Source organism: Peromyscus maniculatus, chromosome X (genome assembly GCF_049852395.1).
Source record: "Peromyscus maniculatus bairdii isolate BWxNUB_F1_BW_parent chromosome X, HU_Pman_BW_mat_3.1, whole genome shotgun sequence".
NCBI lineage: Eukaryota > Metazoa > Chordata > Mammalia > Rodentia > Cricetidae > Peromyscus > Peromyscus maniculatus.
This window is the reverse complement of record NC_134875.1, coordinates 103494263-103511914: the sequence shown is the minus strand read 5'-3', so window position 1 is coordinate 103511914 and position 17652 is coordinate 103494263.

The following is a 17652-nucleotide window of genomic DNA, read 5'->3' as shown; positions in this document are numbered from 1 at the left end:
AAGATTTTAAGCCATTATTGACCCTCGATCATGAGATATGAAGAATATCTTCCTAGGACAGAAGTCAGTGAATCACTAATTGTCTCTGAGGCAAAAAGGAAAAATAAGGGGTCAGGAAGTCTACAACAGTACCATAAGGATTGCTGCATAAGGTAGTTTATGCCAATTAGAGATAGTTCCTAATGCTAAAGAAGGCCCTAGAAGGCAGTTTCATGCATTCATTTTTAGTTGCTAGATAGATTACATGGTGGTAAGGAGAAGGTCTGAGATCACAAGGAAAGGGTTTTTAATCAACTAGTACTCCATACCTCAAAACATTTATATAGACTACCTAGTTTTCTAGTATGTTGATGTAACCAACCGTCTTATTAAATAAGAAACACAGAAACAATGTAAAAGAGAAAGCCGAGAGGTCAGAGCTCAGAGCTAAAATCTCACCCTTCCTCCTGCTGTCCCAGCTTCGCGAAAAGAGACCTACTTCCTGTCCGTTCGTATTTTTAAAGTATATTGTTCTGCCTTCTCATTGGTTGTAAACCCAAACACATGACTGCCTCGTCACTGTCTGAATGTACAGCCCCCTAGGTCTTAAAGGCATATGTCTCCAATGCGATGTTGATGTAACCAACCGTCTTATTAAATAAGAAACACAGAAACAATGTAAAAGAGAAAGCCGAGAGGTCAGAGCTCAGAGCTAAAATCTCACCCTTCCTCCTGCTGTCCCAGCTTCGCGAAAAGAGACCTACTTCCTGTCCGTTCGTATTTTTAAAGTATATTGTTCTGCCTTCTCATTGGTTGTAAACCCAAACACATGACTGCCTCGTCACTGTCTGAATGTACAGCCCCCTAGGTCTTAAAGGCATATGTCTCCAATGCTGGCTGTATCCCTGAACACACAGAGATCTTATGGGATTAAAGGCGTGTGCCGCCACCGCCACACTCTTGCTATGGCTCTAATAGCTCTGACCCTGAACACACAGATATCTATGGGATTAAAGGCGTGTGCCACCACCGCCACACTCTTGCTATGGCTCTAATAGCTCTGACCCCCAGACAACTTTATTTATTAACATACAATCAAATTAATATTTCAGTACAAATCAGAATAATATTTCAATACAATTAGATTACCACCACATTTCCCCTTTTCTATTTTAATAAAAAGAAAAAAAGCAAAAGGTTATGACTAACAAAAGAAAAACTATATACAAAAGTACAATAACTATATACAATATATACAAGTAATAAATACCTAAACAGGTATTTGACGAATCAGAGAAAATAATTCCATTTTCTATCCTATTTTGGTAAATCCAAGATGTATCTAATGTACTTTCTATCCTAATTAATTTTCAACTATAACTAACTAATCTTCAACCATAACTAACTAATCTTCAACTCCCTCAGAGACCCAAGAAGGGAATAATATTAGCTAACAAAAATAAAAACAGGAAGTGCATGCAAGCAACTTCCAAAAAAAATTTTGTGAGTTGACAGAAACAGCCAGCTGCCTGGGCAGTCACCTGAGGTTTCTCCGCAGTGTTGGGGCATCATCTTCAGCCTATAGGCTTAGTGTATCTGACAGACTCATTTGTGAAGTAGGATGTACACAAGGTCAACAGTTCAACCTCACATTGGGTGAGAGCAGTCCACGTACCAGAAACACCTGAATTCCACTAGTGTCCTGTCATGATTCAGGATTTTAAATTCTGGAAATTGTTGACAGTTTTTTAATTCAGCTGTCCATTCTTCTTGGCTGTGTATATATGGCTTCATCTCAGCATCCCCTTCTTCTCCACATCCCTCTATTAAATGCCAGTCTACTTTTGAGAGGCATGAGCTTTCAGCTGCTGTTCCATTGTACAACAGAATCCATCGGCCCTCTGCCTGTTAAGCTGCCTTCGAAGAAAAGGGCACCGTACCTTTTCCGGATGCGAAGGCCACTTCAGGGATGGGGCCATATTGTCCTGGCCTCAGAAGATGCCTTTTGATAAAGCCATAACCACACTTGTTTTGGCAAGAATCAGTAGTCCCTTGTTTCGTGATCTGTCTGTCCATTTTGTCCTGTTGATTCGAGGATACTTTGTTGTCCAGTGGCTAACTTTTGCCAGAATGAAAGTTGACTCCATATGCAGTTTCTTCAATGCCCATATTTTCTCTAAAGTAGATTGGTACTGCCAGGAGCCGACATGTCTCAAAAAAGAAAAATTTTCTAAGTTATTAAAACATTTTAAATGCCATATTCTGTAGATCTCTGAAGGGTTTGAAGATGACCTGTCTAAAACATCTCTGCTCAATTTTTAAAACATATCTAATATGACTACAAGTTCTATGATAATGTCTAACTACTAGCTTTCATTTCTTTATATCCTAATAGTTGATAATAATAACATTCAAGGATCAGAAATTTGCATTACATTGTTAAATGGATGGAATAAATACAATTAGAAATATACATATAGCATTTTCTAACAATATCAGTTTCAAATTTGTGTACAATATAAAACAATTCAATCCAATGTAAAGTATTTAAAACTAGTAATTGTCTTTTTCTTTTCTTTCTTTCTCTTTTTTTTTTTTTTAAACAAGAACTTTAAATCTAATCTCCTTTGCTTAGCCTTTTTCCTAACCCTTGACAATAACTTGTAACCAACCCCCCTAAATACTGAAAATTATCCCAGACCCAAAACCCATTAAAAAGACCAAAAAACCACCCGCCCCACACCACCTCTTTGGGAATGTGGGCGTCGTATTCTTAAAATTGCTTCCTGCTGGGTATGGGCGAAGTTTTCTTTATCCTGAAAGAAAAATTTTAGGTTAATTGTCAAATTCTAGGAGAGGTAACTATATCCTTCATTATCCAGTCTGTGTATAATGCCAAAGTTGAGGGTTTATCTCAAGTCCTTATTCAAGTAGTCTTTGAGACTGGATCATCTCAGCTAGTCATCTCAAATTTGCTCTGAGCACCTTGTAGTTCAAAGCTGATCTATGGATGATGTTTGTCAGCTTAATGATATTATTATTGTCCACGTGGAATTGTTGTTGTTGTGGGGCCCCATCTTCTTTCTGGAGACTTCAGTTGATGTTAGGCCTGGCCATGATTTCCTGCAGAAAACTGATAAGAGACTCGAACACAAAAACATATATATGCAGCTAGCCTTTTTTCTAGAATTAGTTAGTACTCTATGTGACCATTCATATCTTAACAAAGTTTAAAATGTATATATATATATTAATCTTGTAAATTTTGATATAAAATTTATACTTTGAGAACAGTTTAAAGAATCAGAATAGAATCAAAGAGTTGAGATTAGTAATAGAATAGTCCCTTAATTAATTTTGCTTTTGTCCTGTACCATAGCAGAAATGGCTCTTATTCTGGCATGATACAGGGAGTTTGCATTTTCCTTTTAACAACATGCTTGATTTTAAAGAAGGAGAGAGCCATTCTCCAACTCCAAAGTCAGCTTTAAATTTTAATTGAACTGGGACTGTTAGAAGACCAATAGTGTTAAATCTTTAGAGAAAAGCAGAAACAAACATTTAGGAAGACATAAAATTTTTTTAGATAATATATACCCATACACCGTTTCACTCTGTTTCTTGGGATAGATGATTTGTCCCTTTTCTTCAGTTGTCTCATTTGTCCAGTGTTCTTCAGATTCCTTAACCTTCATTCTCCTAAAAGACAAAAACAAAAACCTTTCCCCAAGACTAATTTTGGGGATGTTTCCTTTTGACAAGTTATTATCTGATTAAATGAAAAGGCATGTGTTATTGATACAAGTTAGTTTAAATTGGATGTTCATGCTGGTTGATGAACTATCACCTCCTCTAATTAAGAGGTCTCTCTTGTTCAAATCGAACCTTTATCAATTTTGATGGTACCCACAGCTTATCTTCTCCTGTAGAAACAAAAGCAAAACCACGTCCCCAATGTAATACATACCCTGGTTTCCATTCTGAGGTCAGCACATCCTTAAAGTATATAGGCTGATTTAATTCTGTAGTTTTTTCTATTATCCAATGTCTCTCTGCAGCTGTTGTTCCTTTCTCATTGGCATTCAGAAAATTCAAAGTTAGAAGAGCATTATGCAGTCTATTTCTGGGGGTTTTTGTTACCCATTTCTGTTTATTTAGCATATCCTTTAGAGTTCTGTTTGATCTTTCTATAACTGCTTGACCTGTAGGATTATGTGGTATGCCTGTAATATGCTTTATATTGTAATAAGCAAAAAACTGTTTCATTTTAACAGAGACATATGATGGAGCATTGTCAGTTTTGATTTGTGCAGGTATACCCATGATGGCCATAACTTCTAGCAAATGAGTGATTACAGAATCAGCTTTTTCAGAACTCAAAGCAGTTGCCCATTGAAATCCTGAATAAGTATCGATAGTGTGGTGTACATATTTCAATTTTCTAAATTCTGCAAAGTGAAACACGTCCATCTGCCAGATTTCATTTCTCTGAGTACCCTTTGGGTTACATCCTGCTGGTAATGGCGTCTGATTGTAGAAGGAACAAGTAGGACATTTCTTTATTATTTCTTTGGCTTGTTGCCAGGTTATGGAAAAATCCTTTTTTAAACCTTTACTATTAACGTGATGTTTTTTATGAAATTCTGAGGCCTCCAGCACATTTCCTATCAATAATTTATCAATCTCTTCATTGCCTTGTGCTAGAGGGCCTGGCAGACCAGTATGGGATCGAATGTGAGTTATATATAAAGGATGATTCCTTTTCCTGATTGTATCTTGTAATTGAATAAATAGTGAAGTTAATTCTGAAGCATCAGGGATAAATTCTGCAGTCTCAATATGTAACACCACTCTTTCAGCATACTGAGAGTCAGTTACTATGTTGAGAGGTTCTGAAAAATCCATTAATACCAACAGAATAGCATACAATTCTGATTTTTGAACTGAATTATACGGACTTTGAACCACTTTACTTAAATTTTCTGATTTGTAACCTGCCTTTCCTTCTTTGTTGGCATCTGTATAAAATGTACGAACTCCAGATATGGGTTTTTGCCGTACAATTCGAGGCAAGATCCAATCAGCTCTCTTTATAAGATCAATTCTATTGCTTTTGGGATATTTGCTGTTAATTTCTCCCAAAAAATTACTGCAAGCTCTTTGCCAAGGTTCACTTTCTGTCCATAATTTTTCAATGTCCTCCTTAGTTAATGGTACGACAATTTCTGCTGGGTCTATGCCTGCTAATTGACGAAGTCTCAATTTTCCTTTGTAAATCAAGTCAGAGATTTTTTCCACATAAGTTTTTAATTTTTTATTTGGTTTATTTGGTAAAAATATCCATTCCAATATAATATCTTCCCTCTGCATTAATATTCCAGTAGGAGAACGCCTAGAAGGTAAGATAACCAAAATGCAATCCAGCTTTGGATCAATACGATTCACGTGTCCTTCATGCACTTTCTTTTCTACCAATGCTAATTCTTTCTCAGCTTCAGGTGATAATTCTCTTGGACTATTTAAGTCCTTGTCACCTTCTAAGGTTTTGAACAAATTAGTCAGTTCATCATTTTTTACCCCAACAATAGTTCGTAGATGAGAAATATCTCCAAATAATCTTTGAAAGTCATTAAGAGTCTGTAGTCTATCTCTCCGAATTTGCACCTTTTGGGGTCTAATTTTTTGTAGCTCTATTTTATATCCTAAATAATTAATAGAATCTCCTTTTTGTATCTTTTCAGGAGCAATTTGTAATCCCCAGCGAGGCAAAATTTTCTTTACTTCTTCAAACATTATTTCTAAAGTATCTGCATTTGAGTCAGCTAGTAAAATATCGTCCATATAATGATAAATTATAGATTTAGGAAATTTTTTACGTATCACTTCCAATGGCTGTTGTACAAAATATTGGCACAGAGTTGGGCTATTCAACATTCCCTGTGGGAGGACCCTCCATTGAAATCTTTTAACCGGTTGAGAATTATTATAAGTAGGCACTGTAAAAGCAAATCTTTCTCTGTCTTTTTCTTGTAAGGGTATTGAAAAGAAACAGTCTTTTAAATCAATAACTATGAGAGGCCATCCTTTTGGTAACAGAGTAGGCAAAGGCATCCCAGATTGTAGAGAACCCATTGGCTGAATTACTTTGTTAATTGCCCTAAGGTCTGTTACCATTCTCCATTTACCAGATTTCTTTTTAATAACAAATACAGGAGAATTCCAAGGGCTGGTTGATTCTTCAATATGCTGAGCATTTAACTGTTCTTCTACCAGCTCTTCTAAAGCCTGGAGTTTCTCTGTTGTTAAAGGCCATTGCTGGACCCATACAGGCTTGTCTGTTAACCATTTTAAAGGTAGAGCTGTTGGTGTCTTTGGAAGATCATCAGTTATTGTGCCCTGTTCTTGTATAATATGGATGGCTGGTGACCACTCATTAGAACAATATCTTCTAATATTTCTCTCAGTAACATGTGCTAGTTTATGATTTGTTTCTGAGATTGGAGGGATGTTAATCTGAGTATTCCATTGTTGCAACAAGTCTCGACCCCACAGGTTCATAGTTATGTTAGCCACATATGGTTTTAATTTTCCTCTCTGTCCTTCTGGACCTATACATTCGAGCCATCTTGCACTCTGTTTCACCTGAGATAATGTCCCAATTCCTAACAGTTGAACGTTTACCTCCTGAAGAGGCCAAGTTGGATGCCAAAATTCTGGTGCAATTATGGTAACGTCCGCACCTGTGTCTACCAGACCAGACAACAAAACACCATTTATTTTTATCGTTAATTTTGGTCTTTGTTCATTAATAGAAGTTTGCCAAAAAATTTTCTTTATGTTTTCTCCTGAATTTTCTATTCTCTCTGTTTCATCATTCTGACCAGCATGATTTATTCCAATAGGCATTTGGTTATTTAATCGCTCTCCAGAGCAGGCATTTCCTCTATGGCTGCCGGAAAGGTTTGAACTGGATTTGCACTGGGGGCCTGCCTGAGGCCCCTCTGGGAGTTTCCCGAAGACTGAGGCAAAGGATTACCCTGTCTGTCCTTTGTTGATCTACATTCGTTGGTCCAGTGTTTTCCCTTACCACACCTTCTGCATACTCCAGAAGGAAGGGGCATTCTGTTGCCATTGTTCCTTGAAGAAACATTGTTTCTGGAAATGACCTGTCTACAGTCCCTTTTCAAATGTCCTTGCTTTCCACATCCAAAACATCTAACACTCCTCAAACCTTTTGAAATTACTTCTCCTACCCATGTATCATCATGCTCATCAGCTTCAACATTAATTGTTTCTCTAATCCAATCTTCCATAGGTGCAGATCTTGCCCTTAATGGCCTGATTATTCTTTTGCATGCTGTATTCGCATTCTCAAAGGCCAAAGATTCAATTATTGCCTTACCAGCTTCTGAATCCGAGACCGTTCTCTTTACTGCTGAAGCCAGTCTTTGTAAAAAATCTGTAAAAGACTCTTTTGGGCCTTGCTTCACCTTTGTAAATGACTCAGATTTTTTTCCTGGTTCCTCAACTTTGTCCCATGCATTCAAGGCTGCCGTTCGACATAAAATTAGGGTTTGGACATCATATAAACATTGTGCTTGTGCTGAAGCATATTGGCCTTCGCCCATAAGCTGATCCTGGCAAACTTGTACTCCTTTATCCCTCCATTGTTTTTCTATGTTTTTAGCCTCCTCCTTAAACCAAGTCAGAAATTGAAGTCTCTGGCTGGGTTCCAGAACACCTTGTGCGAGGTCCCGCCAGTCCTGTGGTACTATCCTATTATATGTTGACCAAGTGTTTAACATTTGCTTTACATATGGGGAATGCATGCCATAAGATACTATTGCCTCCTTAAACCTTTTTAAATCCAACATTTCAATTGGAGCCCAAGTATTTTGTGTAGCCATTTGATCAGGCATCTGCTGTACTGTTACAGGATAAATTAAGGGTGACTGTGTGAAAACAGGCTTTCTTTCTGCAACCTTATGATCCCGACTTGAAACAACTTCACTGTTAATTTCTTCTGTCTGAATTTTTACAGGTTTAACAAGTTCTTCTAACGCTGTTATCCTGGCACTTAAATTGACTATCTTTTTAAATATTAAAATGTGGATTATTATAGTGATGAGGTGCATAATTCCACCAATACTAATATTATATAGTTGTTCCATTGCCAGACTGCCTAAAATTTCAAAGAAAAACCAATTTTCTTCCAATGCACACATAAAACCCATTTGTTTTTTAATGTGGAAAAAAAATCTCTTTTAGATAGTTTCCTTTAAAATATCTGATATATTATGACTTACCAAATCTGCGTAGAACAGTAGAAATCCGAGGGGATTTTCAAAGCAGCCACCTAGTGTCCCAGGTGTAAATCCAGAGAGAGAGAGAGAGAGAGAGAGAGAGAGAGAGAGAGAGAGAGAAAAGAGAACGCACAAGAAAGCGTAGCCGGCTAAAGCTGAAATGCAGCCACGTGTTCCCTCTTGTGCCGAGTCAAGGCTTGGGTCTGGCTTCCTTAAGCTCTGACCACGTGCGTTGACTTTACAGGCAGGGCCCTGTTCGGCAGGGCAGGTCTGAGTTGTTTGTAGCACCGGCTTTAGGCAAGCTGCTCACAGACCTAGGCCCGGGCTAGAAGTTGCTACCCGGACTAGGACGCCAGCAGCTCGGACTAAGAAGCCGATCGCCGCCGGCCGCCGTGTGCCGCCGCTGCCGCCGCCGCCGCGCCGCCGCCGCGGGCCGCCTGCCGCCCTTGCGGGAAAGCGGACCTGCCGCCAAGCCAAGCAGTTTTTAATGGATTCTTGTCACGTTGGGCGCCAGATGTTGATGTAACCAACCGTCTTATTAAATAAGAAACACAGAAACAATGTAAAAGAGAAAGCCGAGAGGTCAGAGCTCAGAGCTAAAATCTCACCCTTCCTCCTGCTGTCCCAGCTTCGCGAAAAGAGACCTACTTCCTGTCCGTTCGTATTTTTAAAGTATATTGTTCTGCCTTCTCATTGGTTGTAAACCCAAACACATGACTGCCTCGTCACTGTCTGAATGTACAGCCCCCTAGGTCTTAAAGGCATATGTCTCCAATGCTGGCTGTATCCCTGAACACACAGAGATCTTATGGGATTAAAGGCGTGTGCCGCCACCGCCACACTCTTGCTATGGCTCTAATAGCTCTGACCCTGAACACACAGATATCTATGGGATTAAAGGCGTGTGCCACCACCGCCACACTCTTGCTATGGCTCTAATAGCTCTGACCCCCAGACAACTTTATTTATTAACATACAATCAAATTAATATTTCAGTACAAATCAGAATAATATTTCAATACAATTAGATTACCACCACACTAGTAGTTCAAATTCAGAGTCTAGAAGCCTAGCTTTGATGATTAAAAAGTAACCTCATTCATTAACAATGTTTTGGTTTGAGTATTGAGAATACAGTACAGTTGTTAGAATGTGGAGGACAAGCCAATCTGCTTATTGGCTCTGTCTACTTATTTATTCTCTCCAACTTCTGTTTTCTCATCAGTGAAATGAGAAAAAAAATCCCCCTTGTGAGGATGTTGTGATGATGAAATGAATCATGAAATTGTTTAGTATCATCATTGCCACAGAAAAGTTTTACAGTAGCCACTGTGAAATCATGTTATGCTCGAGTGGAGTGAAGTAAGCTGTCTTCAGATTTCCTTGATCTATGTAGGAGGTTTAGATGTTGAAACACTTTCAATTTACCCAAGGTTGCCTATTATTTTCTTGTAAACTTAAAAGAGGAGCATTGATTTATTATTTCTTGGCTGAATGTCTTTGTACCATCTCTTTTATCTTTTTACACAAAAATTACTGTAACTTTATTTGTATGGTGCATTATTCAGTTCTGTGTTCCTGTTGATATATTTCATAGAGCACACAATAGTAATGATGAAAGGAAATTGTTCATGTAAAATGAGATTTCCTATATAAAGAATGCATCCTATAGAGATAAACTCAGAGCCACAAGATGTAGAGTTCACATTAAAATGACACACTATTAGATAAAAGCTATGAACTTGAAAAACAATTATTCAGGGTGACATTATTTTCTCTTTGTTGTTGTTGTTTCAAAAATTATTTCCCAGAAATTCTTCCACTAACTTCATTCTCTAAAAATTCTGATAGAGAAGTAAACTCTGCACCCATCAATGATTTTGCTTGGGGATCATTAACATTCAGTTATTTGCAAATCTGTGTTCCTCTAATTGACTCTTTCAAACTTGTGTTTACAAAGAGTAACACTAAGTAAATTGCCACATCACCAAGAGCACAGTCACCAGAATATGACTATTCCTGACTACTATGGACAGCAAGTTCACATTTACAGAAAATTTACAACACTTGAGCCTATGATGTTTTTCATCTCTTTAACCTAAGTCAATAAAAAAAAAAGGTTTGTACAGGGAAAGTTAAAAACAAAACAATTGTCCTAGATTTTAGCACCATCTTTCCCCTGCCTTCTCACCAATGCATAGATGAAAAAAAGTAGCTTTATTGATGGAGCTTAGGATATTGTTCCATGGTTGATTAGTGTGTGTATGTGATTGCTTTCCATATAAACAAAGTCTTAGTAGTACTACATTAAACCATGTTCTACATTTTAGGAAGCAGGAAAAAAATCACTAAGAATCTGACAGAAAACAAACAAGTTTGCCAAAGAACTCTTCCAGAAACACTAAGCTTTGTTTAATATACTATTGATTTTCTAAATGGTTAAGTATGTTTTTAATAGCAATAGTTTACATGATACCTCTCATTACATCAGTTAATGACTAGTTTATTAGAACATTAAATTTTGCCATAGGCAACACCCTCCCTGTGTGTGTGTGTGTGTGTGTGTGTGTGTGTGTGTGAGAGAGAGAGAGAGAGAGAGAGAGAGAGAGAGAGAGAGAGAGAGAGAGAGAGAGAAGAGAGATCTATAAGAACATTGCAAGTAAACATTATGCACTTTTAAAAGCTATACTAGAACTCTGCAGTGCAGGACAGACTCCTTTTTCTTCCTGCATGAAACAAGACAGTTGCATCTTCCAGCATCAAATTGTACAGTAGCATGCAAGTGTGAAGACCCCTCTCTGTTTAGAAAATGAACCTATAAAAGCATTATATAATTAATTAAACATCACAACTAGAAAGGTGTCATGTGTTTCTATTTATGTTTTCCTATATCTGAGTATGGGTGTGAGTGCGTAAGTGTTGGTGGGGTAATTGTGGATAGAATAAGGAAAGGATTCTAAACTATAGGAAAATATAAAATGTTGCTGAACCATTTTGCAAAGTAAAATTCATTTTTATTCTTTTACAGGCAAGTTTCTAGATATACAGTCTCCTGGGTATTATTGTTTATAGGTGATGATTTTGACTCCCATTGCTTTTGTGTGGCCTTGGAAAAGTTATTTGATCTTTCTATGCCTTCATTTTCCTAATCTACCTTTTCCAGCTGCAAGATTTCCAATATATATAAGTATATTTTTTCAGAAAATTAAGTTTAAGGATGTTACACAACATTTAACAGAAGCTTAAATCTGCTGAGAATTTTCTTTTAGTTTCAGTGTTCAGTTTGTTATGCTATTCATTTTTCATTCATTGTTTGAGAACTTCACAATGTGTATGTTTTGATCCAATCTATTCCTACTTTCTCCCCTCCAAATTCTTTCATACCCACTACCACGTTATCCTCCCAAATTCATGTCAATATTTTTAAACAAATTGAATTCTCTTACTGCTGCTGGTATGTGCATGGGTATAGGGTTATACATAGGAGAACTGGCAGTATGTCAAAGGTCATAGCCCTTTAGAAAACTCACTTTCAATCCTCCAGCAGCCATCAGTTATGAGTACCTCCCCAGGAAGGCATAGCATTCATATTATTCTTATTAAGAAGGAGAGTTTACCATATTTCTTTATTATACTATATCACTTTACATAATTTATTTCATGTAGGAGATAAAGGAACATCATGATAATTTGATTGGTCTGTGTATCTTGACTCCTGCCAACTTAACTTTTGGATTGTTGATTTTTGTCTTACTCTTCTTTTAGTTACAGCACTGTTCATTTCTAGCACACAATAAGTGATTAGTGAAATGCAAAGCTAGTAACTAAGTTTATGCTCATATTACATTTAACCTCACTTTACAAAGTAATTGTTTGTTAGTAAGCAAAACTGTGAAACATTTATTTTATTGCCTTTGATTTCTTGTCAGCTATTTAACCAGAGTAATCTATTTCCAAAAAGCACTCTTTCTGAGGCAAAGATAAAATAATAACCAGTAAGTCTACTCTGGGGAAAAAAGAATCTATTCTGATGTACTGAATGAAAATATACAAGGTGAGTTGCCTTTAGAGGAGAGCACTGTTTGAGCTCAACAACATAATAAATCATTCAGGGAAAAATAAAGTGATATTTTATTGCCCATGTTGTCTAGCTATGTTGAATGTCCTGTTTTATTAATATCTACCTGTCCAAACACTAGACTCACTGTTATCCCATCTTAAAACAGTGTTTCTCCTTTAAGCCTCTGCACTCTTCAACTAACATGATCAGATGATTTACTTTGTTGATTTTATATTCCTTATAACCTTTCTGGGACTCACAAACCATTATTCATTTATCAACTATATAATTTGATTGGTTATAAATAAATTTCACAAAAAAATGTCCATTTCTTTTAGGTTTTCCAGTTTTGTGGAGTAGAGGTTTTTGAAATATGACCTTATAATTCTCTGGATTTCCTCAATGTCTGTTGTTATGTCCCCCTTTTCATTTCTGATTTTGTTAATTTGGATTCTCTCTCTCTGTCTTTTGGTTAGTTTGGATAAGGTCTTGTCTATCTTGTTGATTTTCTCAAAGAACCAACTCTTTGTTTCATTAATTTTTTGTATTATTCTCTTAGTTTCTAATTTATTAATTTCACCTCTCACTTTGATTATTTCCTGGCGTCTATTCTTCCTAGGAGACTTTGCTTCTTCTTGTTCTAGAGCTTTCAGGTGTGCTGTTAAGTCACTAGTGTGGGATTTCTCCAACTTCTTTATGTGGGCATTTAGTGCTATGAATTTCCCTCTTAGCACTGCTTTCATAGTGTCCCATAAGTTTGGGTATGTGGTGTCTTCAATAGGGTATGTACTCAATCATAGGAAGATGCTAGATGTGGAACAAGGATGACTGGACTGCTACTCACGTCACCAGTGAGGCTACCTGGAAAACGGGACCCCAAGAAAGATACGGAGAAATGGATGAGATCTATATGAACAGCCTGGTCCTTAGTGGGAGCAATGAAGAGCGAGGGTCAAGTGAAGGAGAGCGCGAGATCCTAGCTGGATCAAGAAAAGAGAGGGAGAACAAGGAATAGGAGACCATGGTAAATGAAGACCACATGAGAAAAGGAAGAAACAAAGAGCTAAAGAGGCCCACAGACATCCACAAAGATACCCCCACAAAAGACTGCTGGCAATGGTCGAGAGACAGCCGGGACTGACCTACGCTGGTGATGGGATGGCCAAACACCCTAATAGTTGTGCCATAAACCCCATCCAAGGACTGAGGAATCTGGATGCAGACATCCACGGCTAGGCCCCTGCTGGAGCGCTGGGAGTCTAATTAGTGAGAAAGAGGAGGGTTTATATGAGTGAGAATTGTTGAAACCAAGGTTGGATAAAGCACAGGGACAAATAACCAAATGAATGGAAACACATGAACTATGAACCAAAGGCTGAGGGGCCCCCAACTGGATCAGGCCCTCTGAATAGGTGAGACAGTCGATTGGCTTGATCTGTTTGGGAGGCATCTAGCCAGTGGTACCAGGTCCTGGGCTCATTGCATGAGTTAGCTGTTTGAAACCTGGGACTTATGCAGGGACGCTTGGCTCAATCTGGGAGGAGGGGACTAGACCTGCCTGGACTGAGTCTATCAGATCGATCCCAGTCCTCAGGGGCGACCTTGATCTGGAGGATGTAGGAATGGGAGGTGGGCTGGGGGGAAGGGGAGGGGGTAGGAAGGGAGAGAACAAGGGAATCTGTGGCTATTATGTAGAACTGAATAGTATTGTAAAATAAATAAATTAAAAATAAATAAATAAATAAATAAATAAATAAATTTCACCCCCATGCTTATGGCAAGAGAATATGATGTGTGTGAAATTTAAACTTAGTATATTGATGAATATTTTGTAAAATGTAGATATTTTCCAGGCATGTATTAAAGTAGCTGTTCAAATAAATCATAGTCATAAGGGTTAATTTACAATCTAATTGATAGATTGATAAATGTATTGGTCAAATCATTTGCCAATGGCAAATTTGAAATGTGAAAAAATAGATATTCTGGCCTAAAATAATGGCAAAAGAATTCTGTTATACTGGAAGACAGGACAGATCTAAAGAAAGCACCTCTTTCCCTGGGCTTCATACTCTCTAGATTACAACTCCAGCAGCTTTACAAGATGCCAGGATGGTACTCCATGTAACATACTACCCACTGACTGTTAACACTCCTTAAAGCCTGCCTTTGTACAGCCACTTTGGAAATCAATATGGCAGTTTCTCAGAAAATTGGTAATCGACCTACCTCAAGACCCAGCTACATCACTCCTGGGCATATATCTAAAGGACGTTCTACCACACCACAAGGACACTTGTTCAACTATGTTAGTAGCAGCTTTATTCATAATAGCCAGAACCTGGAAACAACCTAAATGTCCATCAAGCTTAAAAATGGATGATGAAGACATGATACATTTACACAATGAGTATCACTTAGTTATTAAAAACAACTACATCATGAAATTTGCAGGCAAATGGATGGAAAAGATCATACTGAGAGAAGTAACCCAGACCCAGAAAGACAAGCATGTTATGTACTCATTACAGCTGAATATTTCCTTTAAATTAAAGGATGATCATACTGTAATTCACAAATCCAAAGGAGCTAAGTAAGAAACAGGGTTAAAGGGAGAACATATAAGTCTCACTGTGATGTGTAAATAAAATAGGCATCACAAGTAAGTGATGGGAGGGTTCATGATGGGGGTGGGAATGGGAACAAGGAAAGATCAGATGGGATGGAAGATGGAGGGAGATAGTGCTGGGCAAGACAGCTGGAATTAGAGGCATCTCTGGGATGAGCTAGAAACTAAGTGCAATGGAAACTCCCAAGAATCTATGAGGGTGGCCCTAGCTATGACTTCTAACAATGGGGATACAAAGCCTGAAGGAGACATCTCCTGTAATCAGACAAGATATTCAGTGAAGGGATTGGGATTCCAACACAGCCACATCATCTTTGACCTACAATTTTCCCTGCCTACAAGCTATGCTGGGATAAGGGTGGCACAGAAATTATGGGAGTGTCCAACCAATGACTGGTCCCACTTGAGACCCATACCAGGAAAGGGTGCCTACCACTGACATTGCCTGGAGGGCCAGGACCAAGAGGCTGGACAGCCCAAAGACCTAGGGTAGAACCAAACATAACTGGAAAAAAAATAGTCAATGAAATGATTCCTAATGATATTCTGCTATACTATAGATTATTGCCTAGCCCAATTGCCACCAGAAAGGCTACACTCTGCAACTGTTAGAAACTGATACAAAGGCCTACAGCCAAAACTTAGGTTAGAAGAGGGGCAGGAAAGATAGTAAAAGTCAGAGAGGACAAGGACACTAAAAGAAAACCACAGAATCGACTAATCTGGCTCATACGGTCTCACAGAGACTGAACCACCAACCAGAGAGCTTGCATGGGACTGACCTAGGCCCTCTGCATATATGTTAAATTTGTGCAGCTTGGTCTTCTTGTGGGTCTCCTAACAGTGGGAGCAAGGGATATTTCTGACTCTGTTACTTGCTTTTAGGACCCTTTCTTCCTATTGTACGGTGATATTTTATTTGTGCTGAAATGTGGTGATATTTTAATTGTGCTTTAGTAAATAAAACTTGCCTGGAGATCAGAGGAATAGGAACAGCCATTATAAGTAAACAAAGAAGTCAGGTAATGGTAGCACACACCTTAAATCCTATCACTTGGCAAGCAGGAATCTGTCTGGATCTCTGTGAGTTCAAGGTCACACTGGAAACAGAGCCAGATATAGTAGCATATGCCTTAAATTCCAACACTAGTTAACCATGGAGGTCTGTAGCTCTGTATAGACAGACAGGAAGTGACAGAGCTTGGCAGAAAGAGGAAGTGATGTAACTGGACAGACAGAACAAATCAGATGGCAAAACAGCAAGGCATATAGGCATGGGTAGACAGGAAGTCACCCAGATTTGGAAGTTGTAGAGTTGGTGAGGTAAGGCTGTTTCCCTGATCTATCTCAGGCATTCATCCCTATATCTGGCTTTATGCTTTTTATTTAATAAGACCATTTAGAAATTCATCTACACTACTGGATTGCCTTGTCCAACCTCAATAGGAGAGGATGCCCTCCAGTCTTCCATCAACATGGTATACCATGGCTAACTGAAATTACATGAGAGGCCTGCCATTTTCTGAAGAGAAAGGAATAGGAGTGGATGGCAGAAGGGGAGGTTTGGGAGAGAGACTGGGAGGAGAGGAGGGAAAATTGTGATCAGACTGGAAAAATAATTAATTAATTAAAATAAATTTTAAATGTGAAAGAATATGGCAGACAAATTGTGATTTTTCTTTTCTTTTCTGAACCACTAAGCCATTCACTTTTTTGAGGTCCAGACCAAAAGTATCCTAAAAAATAAGCTCTTAGCAATATTTACAAAAACAATTTCTGAACAATTGTTTTAAAATGAACAAATGAAATAATTTATCCAGTAAGAAATAAGTAAAGGGCATTTTTCCTGTGAGTTTATACTTATAGATGTGTACATATGTGTAACTGAGTAAAGCAGTTAGTAGATGTTATCTTAACATCTACCTTAACAATTCAAATAAAAAATGACAATCTAATTGACAAATACAGTATCCAGGATCAAAAAAAACATTATGACATATTTTTCATCAGAATAGAGAAAAACATACTGTACTTATTGTTTTTTATAGCATGGATCTTGATTGACCCTCAGAGTACCCATGGGTTAAGTAGTTGAACTCCAGGGTAATAGTATTGGAAGATAGTGGAATGCTTAAGAAGTAGGGCTTAGTGGTAGCATTTGGGTCTCTGAATGTCTTCCAAGGAATTTATGGGAAGCTAGCTCTTCTTTTTTTTTTTTATTTCTTACTGGCTTTCATGAGCTAAGTGCTGTGTACTCCAACCATGATAAGCTCAAAACTACAGGGTAATTGGGCATAGACTGAAAACTCTACCATTGTGAAGGGAAATAAATTTTTTCTCTTTTTAAGTTGATTTTCCTGGGTATTTTGTAACAGTAGCCAAAACCTTACTAACACACTTCAGACTAGATAAGTAACAAAGCTGTAATTAAATATATATGAAATGCCATTTTAAATCAATATACAGTGATGAGCAATTATTATTTATACATATGGAACAAAAGCATAAGTTATTTTATCCCAGTTTATTGTTTACAGTGTTGCCACGCCAGGGTTATATTAGGTGCAATCTAAAAGAATCTTGACACTTCTGGGAAGTTAGAAAATAATAAGCAACAGGCAATATACCTAGTATGCCTAAATCAGATGGGATAACCATATTGCATTTTCTTTTATTGTATT